The following is a 12342-nucleotide window of genomic DNA, read 5'->3' on the forward strand; positions in this document are numbered from 1 at the left end:
TTACAGTGTTTAGGAATATCTTTGTATATGTGGGCCATGCTTATACTTGGAAAAGAAGGCCTAATATAGGAAACTCCAAGAAAACATGAATAATTCAGAGAAAAATAGTAAAGAAATGAGAACTCGTTTAGAACAGCGGAAAGAGATTCTCCAAGTCAGTTGTGAGTGTAGAAAAGGTATCTAAGATCCAGGAAAACCTTAATTACACAAAAGAAATCATGAAACAATGTATAAAGCCTATATTATGTACTAAAAGGAACACATAACTATAAATGTATGTCATACAAGACAGAAATCCATGAAATAGATAAATGAACATATTTAGGTAGCTTTGGAAATCCTGACAAATCACTGAAAAGTAGAAGGAAACTCGATAACAGAGTTGAAAGACAATATTCCCTAACCATAACACTAACCCTATCGCTAACCCTAACCCTAAAGCTAGGCCTAACAATAACCATAACAAGAGCCCTATCCTAGCCCTAACCCTGATCCTAGTCTTAACCCTAAACCTAAGTATAATCTTAACACTAACACTAACCCTAACACTAACCCTAACACTAGTCATAACCCAAACCCTAACGCTAGCCCTAACCCTAACCCTAAGACTAACCCTAACCCTAGCCATAACCCTAACGCTAGCCCTAACACTAACCCTAACACTAGCCCTAAACCTAACCCTAGCCCTAACCCTAACCCAAGCCCTAACCCTAACCATAACCCTAACCCTAACCCTAACCCTAGCACTAACCCTAACCCTAACCCTAACCCTAGCCATAACCCTAACCCTAACACTAACCTTAACAATAACACTAGCCCTAACCCTAACCCTAACACTAACCCTAACCCTAGCCATAACCCTAACGCTAGCCCTAACCCTAACCCTAACACTAGCCCTAAACCTAACCCTAGCCCTAACCCTAACCCTAGCCATAACCCTGACCATAGACCTAGCCTTAACCTAACCCTAGCCCTAACCATAACCCAAGCCCTAACCCTAACCATAACCCTAACCCTAACCCTAGGACTAACCCTAACCCTAACCCTAACCCTAAGCCTAGCCATAACCCTAACCCTAACACTAACCCTAACCCTAACACTAGCCCTAACCCTAACCCTAGCCTATCCCTAACCCTAACCCTAGCCATAACCCTAAACTTAACACTAGCCCTAGCCCTAACCCTAACCCTAACCCAAACCCTAGCCCGAACCCTAACCCTAACCATAAACCTAACCCTAACCATAACCATAACCCTAACCCTAACCCTAACTCTAGCCCTAAGCCTAACCCTAACCCTAAGCCTAACCCTAGCCCTAGCCCTAACCTAACACTAGCCCTAACCCTAACCCTAATCCTAACCCTAACCCCTAACCCTAACCCTAACCCTAGCCCTAACCATAACCCTAACCTTAACCCTAACCCTATCCCTAACACTAATCCTAACCCTAGACCTAACCAAAAACCTAACCCTAAGCCTAGCCCTAGCCCTAACCCTAACCCTATCCCTAGCCCTAGCCCTAGTCATAACCCTAACCCTAACCCTAGCCCTAACCCTAACCCTAGCCCTAACCCTAACCGGAGCCCTAACCCTAACCCTAACCCTAACCCAAATCCCAGCCCTAAACCTAACCCTAACTACAAACCTAACCCTAACACTACCCTAACCCTAACCCTAACCCTAACCCGAACCCTAGCTTGTCAGCATAATAACAGTGTGTACAATTTGTTTGTCCAGGTGGGCAATGCTTATATTTGGATAAGAAAGCCTTATATATGAAAGTACAAGAAAATATGAGTAATACAGAGAAATTAAGAGTAAATACATGAGAACATGTATAGAACAGCTGAAACAGATTTCTCCAAGTCAATTGTTACTGGAGAAAAGGAATCTAAGATCCAGGAAATATTTAATTAAACAATGTAAGAAACTTCTATTATTTACTTAAAATAGCCTAAAACTTCAAATGTGTGTCACACATGGCTAGAAAGAGAGAAAAATCACAATTAAGCAGCCAGGGAAAGTCTGAGAATTTAGTGCATTGTAGCATTAAACTCTAAAACATAATTGAGAGACAATATTCCCGATCTTCTCGGGTCCATAACAGTGTGTAGGAAGTTGTTTCTAAATGTGAGCTATGCTTATACTTGGACAAGAAGGCCTAATATAGGAAACTACATGAAAACATGAATAATTCAGAGAACATGTCAGTAAGTAGATGAGAACTTGTTTAGAACAGCTGAAGCAGATTCTACAAGTCAGTTCTTAGTGAAGAAAAGGTATCTAAGATCCAGGAAATCCTTAATTAGATTAAGGTGCACGTTAAACAATGTATGAAACCTCTTTTATTTACTTAAAGAAGCCTAGAACTTTACATGTGTGTCACACAAGGCTGGTAAAAGAGAAATAAGCAAATTGAGCAGCTTTGGAAAGCCTTACAGTTCATAATAGTGTAGCATTAAGCTCTATAACATAGTTGAGGGACAATGTTCCCGAGCTTCTTAGGTTCATAATAGTAGGTAGGAAGGTGTTTGTATATGTGTGCATTGCTTATACTTGGACAAGAAGGCCTAATATAGGAAACTCCATGATAACATGAATAATTCAGAGAAAATAACAGTGAATTGATGAGAACTGGTTTATAACAGTGGCAACAGAATCTCCAAGTCAGTTAGTGTAGAAAAGCTATCTAAATCTAGGAAATCTTAATTAGAGTTAAGAGCACATTAAACAGTGTATGAAACCTCTTTTATTTACTTAAAGAAGCCTAGTACTTTACATGTGTGTCACACAAGGCTTGAAGGATCGAAATAAGCAAATTGAGCAGCTTTGGAAAGCCTTACAGTTCACTGCAATGTAGTATTACACTCTATAACATAGTTGAGAGACAATGTTCCCAAGCTTCTTCTGTTCATAACAGTATGTAGGAAGTTGTTTGTATACTTGGGCTATGCTTATACTTGGACAAGACGGCCTAATACAGGAAACTATATGAAAACATGAATAATTCATAGAAAAATCAGTAAATAGATGAGAACTAATTTAGAACAGCTGAAAGAGATTCTCAAAGTCAGTTCTTAGTGAAGAAAAGGTATCTACGATCCAGGAAATCCTAAATTAGAGTAAGGAGCACATTAAATAGTGTATGAAACCTCTTTTCTTTACTTAAAGTAGCCTAGAACTTTACATTTGTGTCACACAAAGCTTGAAAGAGAAAAATAAGCAAATTGTGCAGCTATGGTAAGCCTTACAGTTCACTGTAATATAGCATTACACTCTATAACATAGTTGAGGGACAATGTTCCAAAACTTCTTCTGTTCATAACAGTGTGTAGGAAGTTCTTTGTATATGTGGGCTATGCCTCTACTTGGACAAGAAGGCCTAATATAGGAAACTCTGAGAAAACATGAATAATTCAGAGAAAAATAGTAAATAGATGAGAACTCGTTTAGAAAAGCGGAGAGATTCTCCAATTCAGGTGTTAGTGTCAAAAAGGTATCTAAGATCCAGGAAAACCTTAATTACATTAAAGAGATCACTAAACAATGTATAAAATCAATACTATGTACTTAAAAGAGCACGTAACTGTAAATGTTTGTCATACAAGACAGAAATCCATGAAATAGAGAAATAAACATATTTAAGTAGCTTTGGCAACCCTTACAGATCACTGTAAAGTAGCATGACATTCTACAAAAGAGTTGAAAGACAATATTCCCTCACCCTAACCCTAACCCTATCTCTATCCCTATCGCTAACTCTAAACCTAACCCTAGCCCTAACACTAACCCTAGCCCTAACCCTAACCGTAAACGTAACCCTAACCCTAGCCATAACACTAACCCTTACCCTAGCCCTAACCCTAACCCTAACCCTAGCCCTAACCCTACCACCAGCCCTAACACTAACCATAACCCTAATCCTAACACTATCCCTAACGCTAACCCTAACCCTAGACCTAACCATAACCCTAACCCTAAGCTTAACACTAGCCCTAACCCTAACCCTAACCCTAGCCCTAACCGTAACCCTAGCCCTAAACCTAACCATCACCCTAGCCTTAACCCTAGCCGTAAACCTAAACCTAACACTAACCCTAACCCTAGTCCTAACCCTAACCCTAGCCCTAACCCTAACCCTAAGCCTAATCCTAACCCTAACCCTAACCCTAGCCCTAACCCTAACCCTAAACCTAAGCCTAACCCTAACCCTAACCCTAGCCCTAACCCTAACATTAACCCTAGCCCTAAGCTTAACCCTAGCCCTAACCCTAACCCTAGCCCTAACCCTAACCCTAACCCTAACCCTAACTCTATCCCTAACCCTAACCCTAACCCTAGCCCTAACACTAACCCTATCCCTAAAACTAACCCTATCCCTAACACTAACCCTAACCCTTACCCTATCCCTAGCCCTAGTCCTAACCCTAACCATAACCCTAGCCCTAGCCCTAACCCTAAACCCAGCCCTAACCCTAAACCTAAGCCTAATCTTAACCCTAACCCTAACCCTAAAACTAACCCTAACACTTGCCCTAACCCTAACCCTAACCCTAGCCTTAACCCTAAACCTAGCCCTAACACTACCCCTAACCCTAACACTAAACCTAACCCTAACCCTAGCCCTAACCCTAACCCTAACCCTAACCCTAACCCTAGACCTAACCATAACCCTAACCCTAGCCCTAACTCTAACCCTACCCTTAACCTAACCCTAAACCTATCACTAGCCCTAGTCCTAGTCCTAACCCTAATCCTAGCCCTAACCCTAACCCTAAGCCTATTCCTAACCCTAAACCTAACCCTAGCCCTAACCCTTACCCTATCCCTAACACTAACCCTAACCCTTACCCTATCCCTAGCCCTAGTCCTAACCCTAACCATAACCCTAGCCCTAGCCCTAACCCTAACCCCAGCCCTAACCCTAAACCTAAGCCTAATCTTAACCCTAACCCTAACCCTAAAACTAACCCTAACACTTGCCCTAACCCTAACCCTAACCCTAGCCTTAACCCTAAACCTAGCCCTAACACTACCCCTAACCCTAACACTAAACCTAACCCTAACCCTAGCCCTAACCCTAACCCTAACCCTAACCCTAACCCTAACCCTAGACCTAACCATAACCCTAACCCTAGCCCTAACTCTAACCCTACCCTTACCCTAACCCTAAACCTATCACTAGCCCTAGTCCTAGTCCTAACCCTAATCCTAGCCCTAACCCTAACCCTAAGCCTATTCCTAACCCTAAACCTAACCCTAGCCCTAACCCTTACCCTATCCCTAACACTAACCCTAACCCTAGCCCTAACCCTAACACTAACCCTAGCCCTAACCCTAACCCTAACCCTAGCACTAGCCCTAATGCTAACCCTAACCCTAACCCAAACCCTAGCTTGTCAGCATAATAACAGTGTGTAGCATGTTGTTTGTCCATGTGGGCAATGCTTATATTTGGATAAGAAGGCCTAATATATGAAACTACAAGAAAACATGAGTAATAAAGAGAAATTAAGAGTAAATAGATGAGACCTCTTATAGAACAGCTGAAATAGATTTCTTCAAGTCGGTTGTTGCTGGAGGAAAGGAATCTAAGATCCAGGAAATCTTTAATTAAACATAACATCACATTAAACAGTGTATGAAACTTCTATTATTTACTTAAAATAGCCTAGAACTTCAAATGTGAGTCACACATGGGTTGAAAGAGAGAAATAACCACAATTAAGCAGCCAGGGAAAGTCTGAGAATTTACTGCATTGTAGTATTAAACTCTAAAACATAATTGAGAGACAATATTTCTGATCATCTCGGGTTCATAACAGTGTGTAGGAAGTAGTTTCGAAATGTTGGCTAGGCTTATGCTTGGACAAGAAGGCCTAATATAGAAAACTACATGAATACCTGAATAATTCAGAGAATAGGACAGTACATAGATGAGAACTCGTTTAGAACAGCAGAAACCGATTCTCCAAGTCAGTTCTTAGTGAAGTAAAGGTATCTAAGATCCAGGAAATCCTTGATTAGAGTAAAGAGCACATAAAACAGTGTATGAAACCTCGTTTATTTACTTAAAGTAGCCTATAACTTTACATGTGTGTCACACAAGGCTTGAAAAAAGAAATAAGCCAATTGAGCAGCTTTGGAAAGCCTTACACTTCACTGAAATGTATCATTAAACTCTATAACATAGTTGAGAGACAATGTTCCCAAGCTTGTTCTGTTCATAACAGTGTGTAGGAAGTTGTTTGTATATGTGGGCCAGGCTTACACTTGGGCAAGAAGGCCTAATATAGGAAACTACATGAAAACATGAATAATTCAGAGAAAATGTCAGTAAATAGATGAGAACTCGTTTCGAACAGGTGAAACACATTGTCCAAGTCAGTTCTTAGTGGAGAAAAGGTATCTAACATCCCGGAATTTCTTAATTCGAGTTGAGAGCACATTAAACAGTGTATGAATCCCATATTTTTTACTTAAAGGGGCCTAGAACTTTAAATGTATGTCACACAAAGCTTGAAAGAGAGAAATAAGCAAATTAAGTAGCTTTGGAAAGCCTTACACTTCGTTGAAATGTATCATTAAACAGAATAACATAGTTGAGAGACAATGTTCCAGAGCATTTCAGGTTCATAACAGTGTTTAGGTAGTTGTTTGTCCATGTTCCCAATGCTTATACCTGGACAAGAAGGCCTAATGTTAGAAACCACGAGAAAATATCAGTAATTCTGGGCAAATAACAGTAAATAGATGAGAACTCGCATAGAAACTGTATAAAACACTTCTCCAAGTCTTTTGTTAGTTTATAAAAGGTATCTATGATCCAGGAAATCCTTAATTAGAGTTAAGGTCACATGAAACAGTGTATGAATCCTATATTGTTTACTTAAAGGAGCATAGAATGGTAAATGTGTGTTATACAAGGCAGAATACCATTGAAATAGTATTCTGAAATAAACACATTAAGCAGCTTTGGAAAGCCTTACACTTCACTGCAATGTAATATTACACTCTATAACATAGTTGAGAGACAATGTTTCTGATCTTCTTCCATTCATAACAGTGTGTAGGAAGTTGTTTGTATATGTGGGCTATGCTTATACTTGGACAAGAAGGCCTAACATAGGAAACTACATGAAAACATGAATAATTCAGAGTTCACGTCAGTAAATAGATGTGAACTCGTTTAGAACAGGTGAAACAGATTCTCCAAGTCAGTTCTTAGTGTAGAAAAGGTATCTAACATCCAGGAATTTCTTAATTCGAGTTGAGAGCACATTAAATAGTGTATGAATCCTATATTTTTACTTAAAGGAGCCTAGAATTTAAATGTATGTCACACAAAGCTTGAAATAGAGAAATAAGCAAATTAAGTAGCTTTGGAAAGCCTTACAGTTCACTGAAATGTATCATTAAAATCTATAACATAGTTGAGAGACAATGTTCCAGAGCTTGTTCTTTTCATAACAGTGTGTAGCAAGTTGTTTGTATATGTGGGCAATGCTTGTACTTGGACAAGAAGGCCTAATATAGGAAACTACATGAAAACATGAATAATTCAGAGTAAATGTCAGTAAATAGATCAGAACTCATTTAGAACAGGTGAAACACATTCTCCAAGTCAGTTTTTTTTTAAAAATATATTTAATTGATTTTTTACAGAGAGGAAGGGAGAGAGATAGAGAGCCAGAACCGTCAATGAGAGAGAAACATTGACCAGCAGCCTCCTGCACACCCCCCACCGGGGATGTGCCCGCAACCAATTTACATGTCCTTGACCAGAATCAAACCTGGGACCTTTCAGTCCCCAGACCGACGCTCTACCACTGAGCCAAACCGGTTTCGGCATCTAAGTCAGTTCTTAGTGTAGAAAAGGTATCTGACATCCAGGAATTTCTTAATTCTAGTTGAGAGCACATTAAACAGTGTATGAATCCTATATTTTTTACTTTAAGGAGCGTTGAACTTTAAATGTATGTCAAACAAAGCTTGAAAGAGACAAATAAGCAAATTAAGTAGCTTTGGAAAGCCTTACACTTCACTGAAATGTACCATTAAACTCAATAACATAGTTGAGAGACAATGTTCCAGAGCTTTTCAGGTTCATAACAGTGTTTAGGTACTTTTTTGTCCATGTTCCCAATGCTTATACCTGTACAAGAAGGCCTAATGTTAGAAACCACGAGAAAATATCAGTAATTCTGGGAAAATAACAGTAAATAAATGAGAACTCGCATAGAACATGTATAAAACACTTCTCCAAGTCTTTTCTTAGATTATAAATGTATCTACTATCCAGGAAATCCTTAATTAGAGTTAAGATCACATGAAACAGTGTATGAATCCTATATTGTTTACGTAAAGGACCCTAGAACAGTAAATGTGTGTCATAGAATGCCAAATACCATTGAAATAGAGATAAACAGATTAAGCAGCTTTGGAAAGCCTTACACTTCACTGCAATGTATCATTAAACTCTATAACATAGTTGAGGGACAATGTTCCCGAGCTTCTTCTGTTCATAACAGTGAGTAGGAATTTTTTTGTATATGTGGGCAATGCTTATACTTGGACAAGTCTTCCTAATATAGGAAAGTCCATGATAACATGAATAATTCTGAGAAAATGAGAGTAAATTGATGAGAACTGGTTTAGAACAGGGGAAACAGATTCTCCAAATCAGTTGTTAGTGTAGAAAAGGTATCTAGCATCCAGGAAATCATTAATTAGAGTTAAGAGCACTTTAAACAGTGTATGAAACCTCTTTTATTTACTTAAAGAAGCCTAGAACTTTACATGTGTGTCACACAAGGCTTGAAGGAGAGAAATAAGCAAATTGAGCAGCTTTGGAAAGCCTTACATATCACTGTTATTTAGCATTAAACTCTATAACATAGTTGAGGGACAATGTTCCCGAGCTTCTTCTGTTCATAACAGTGTTTAGGAAGTTATTTATATATGTGGGCAATGCTTATACTTGGACAAGTAGGCCTAATATAGGAAACTCCATGATAACATGAATAATTCAGAGAAAATGACAGTAAATAGATGAGAAGTGGTTTAGAACAGGGGAAACAGATTCTCCAAGTCAGTTGTTAGTGTAGAAAAGGTATCGAGCATCCAGGAAATCCTTATTTAGAGTTAAGAGCACATTAAACAGTGTATGAAACCTCTTTTATTTACTTACAGAAGCTTAGAACTTTACATGTGTGTCACACAAGGCTTGAAAGAGAGAAATAAGCAAATTGAGCAGCTTTGGAAAGCCTTACAATTCACTGTAATGTAGCATTAAACTCTATAACATAGTTAGAAACAATGTTCTCGAACTCAAGGTTCATAACCTTGTGTGGGAAGTTGTTTGTCCATATACCCAATGTTTATACTTTGACAAGAAGGCCTAATATTGGAAACTACAAGAAAACATCAGAAATTCAGGGAAAATAACAGTAAATAGATGAGAACTTGCATAGAACATCTAGGAAACACTTCTTCAGGTCTGTTGTTAGGGTATAAAAGGAATCTATGATCCAGGAATTCTTTAATTACAGTAAAGAGATCATTAAACAGTGTATAAAACCTTTATTATTTACTTAAAAGAGCCTAGAACTGTAAATGTGTGTCATACAACGCAAAATAGCCTTGAAATAGAGAAATAAGCACATTTCAGCATCTTTGGAAAGCCTTAGACGGCAATGTAGAATTAAACTCTATAATATAGGTGAGAGTCAATGTTCCTGAGCTTCTCAGGTTCATAACAGTGTGAGGACTCGATTTAACATGAGAAAACACTTCTCCAAGTACGTTGTTTGTGTAGGAAGGTATCTAACATCCACAAAATCCTTATTAGAGTTAAGAGCACATTAGCCAATATATGAAACCTCTAATTTTTACTTAAAGGAGTCTAGAACTTTAAATGTATGTCACACAAAGCTTGAAAGAGAGAAATAAGCAAATTGTGTAGCTTTCGAAAGCCTTACACTTCACTGAAATGTATCACTAAACTCTATAACATAGTTGAGAGACAATGTTCCCGAGCTTTTCAGGTTCATAACAGTGTTTAGGTAATTGTTTGTCCATGTTCCAAATGCTTATACCTGGACAAGAAGGCCTAATATTAGAAACTATGAGAAAACATCAGTAATTCTGGGAAAATAACAGTAAATAGATGAGAACTCGCATAGAACATGTATAAAACACTTCTCCAAGTCTGTTGTTAGTGTATAAAAGTTATCTACGATCCAGGAAATCCTTAATTAGAGTTAAGATCACATGAAACAGTATATGAATCCTATATTGTTTACTTAAAGGACCCTAGAACAGTAAATGTGTGTCATACAAGGCCAAATACCATTTAAATAGAGATATACACATTAAGCAGCTTTGGAAAGCCTTACACTTCACTGCAATGTAGTATCACACATAGTTGAGAGACAATGTAACCGAGCTTCTTCTGTTCATCACAGTGTGTAGGAAGTTGTTTGTATATGTGGGCTATGCTTCTACTTGGACAAGAAGGCCTAATATAGGAAACTACATGAAAACATGAATAATTCAGAGAAAATGACAGTAAATAAATGAGAACTCCTTTACAACATCTTAATCCGATTCTCCAAGTCAGTTCTTAGTGAAGGAAAGGTATCTAAGATCCTGGAAATCCTCTATTAGAGTAAAGAGCAAATTAAACAGTGTATGAAACCTCTTTTATTTTCTTCAAGTAGCCTAGAACATTACATGTGTGTCACACATGGTTTGTAAGAGAGAAATAAGCAAATTGAGCAGCTTGGAAAAGCCTTACACTTCACTGTAATGTAGCATTACACTCTATAACATAGTTGAGGGAAAATGTTCTCGAGCTTCTTCTGTTCATAACAGTGTGTAGGAAGTTGTTTGTGTATGTGGGCAATGCTTATACTTGGACAAGAAGCCCTAATGTTGAAAACATGAATAATTCAGAGAAAAAGACAGTAAATAGATGAGAACTTGTTTAAAACAGTGGAAACAGATTCTCCAAGTCAGTTGTTAGTGTAGAAAAGGTAGCTAAGATCCAGGAAATACTTAATTTGAGTTAAGAATACATTAAACAGTGTATGAAACCTCTTTTATTTAGTTAAAGAAGCCTAGAACTTTACATGTGTGTCACAACAGGCTTGAAAGAGAGAAATAAGCAAATTGAGCAGCTTTGGAAAGCGTTACAGTTCACTGTAATGCAGCATTACACTCTTTGTTGAGGGATAATGTTCCTCAGCTGCTTCTGTTCATAACCGTTGTTTAGGAAGTTGTTTGTATATGTGGCAATGCTTATACTTGGACAAGAAGGCCTAATATAGGGAACTACATGAAAACATGAATACTTCAGAGAAAATGACAGTAAAAAGATTAGAACTCATTTAGAAGAGGGGAAACAGATTCTGCAAGTCAGTTGTTAGTGTAGAAAATGTATCTAAGATCCAGGAAATCCTTAATTAGAGTTAAGAGCACATTAAACAGTGTATGAAACCTCCTTTTTTTACTTACAGAAGCCTAGACATTTACATGTGTGTCACCTAAGGCTTGAAAGAGAGAAATAAGCAAATTGAGCAGCTTTGAAAAGCCTTACAGTTCACTGTAATGTAGCATTACACTCAATAACGTAGTTGAGGGACAATGTTCCCGAGCTTCTTCTGTTCATAACAGTGTGTAGGAAGTTGTTTGTATATGTGGCAATGCTTATACTTGAACAAGAAGGCCTAATATAGGAAACTACATGAAAACATGAATAATTCAGAGAAAATGACAGTAAAAAGATTAGAACTCATTTAGAACAGGGCAAACAGATTTTCCAAGTCAGTTGTTAGTGTAGAAAAGGTATCTAAGATCCAGGAAATCCTTAATTAGAGTTATGATCACATGAAACAGTGTATGAATCCTATATTGGTTACTTAAGGAGCCTAGAATGGTTAATGTGTGTCATACAAGGCAGAATACCCTTGAAATAGAGAAATAAACACATTAAGCAGCTTTGGAAAGCCTTACAGTTCACTGCAATGTAGTATTAAACTCTATAACATAGTTGAGAGACAATGTTTGCGAGCTTCTTCTGTTCATAACAGTGTGTAGGAAGTTGTTTGTATATGTGGGATATGCTTATACTTGGACAAGAAGGCCTAATATAGGAAACTTCATGAAAACATGAATAATTTAGAGAAAATGACAGTAAATAGATGAGAACTCCTTTAGAACAGCTGATACAGATTCTCCAAGTCAGTTCTTAGTGTAGATAAGGTATCTAAGATCCAGGAAATCCTTAATTAGTGTTAAGAGCACATTAAGCATTGTATTAAACCTCTTTTATTTACTAAAA

General features: G+C 37.9%; 1 long non-coding RNA gene across 2 annotated transcripts in view; it reads left to right on the top strand.

Annotated features, from left to right (window-relative positions):
* The window catches only part of LOC311615238, a 1780830-nt gene that overhangs the window by 205660 nt on the left and 1562828 nt on the right, over positions 1-12342 (top strand). The gene's annotated exons all lie outside the window — the stretch shown is intronic.

Source organism: Pipistrellus hanaki (assembly GCF_964339955.1).
Source record: "Pipistrellus hanaki genome assembly, chromosome: X".
In the NCBI taxonomy this organism is placed as follows: Eukaryota; Metazoa; Chordata; class Mammalia; order Chiroptera; family Vespertilionidae; genus Pipistrellus; species Pipistrellus hanaki.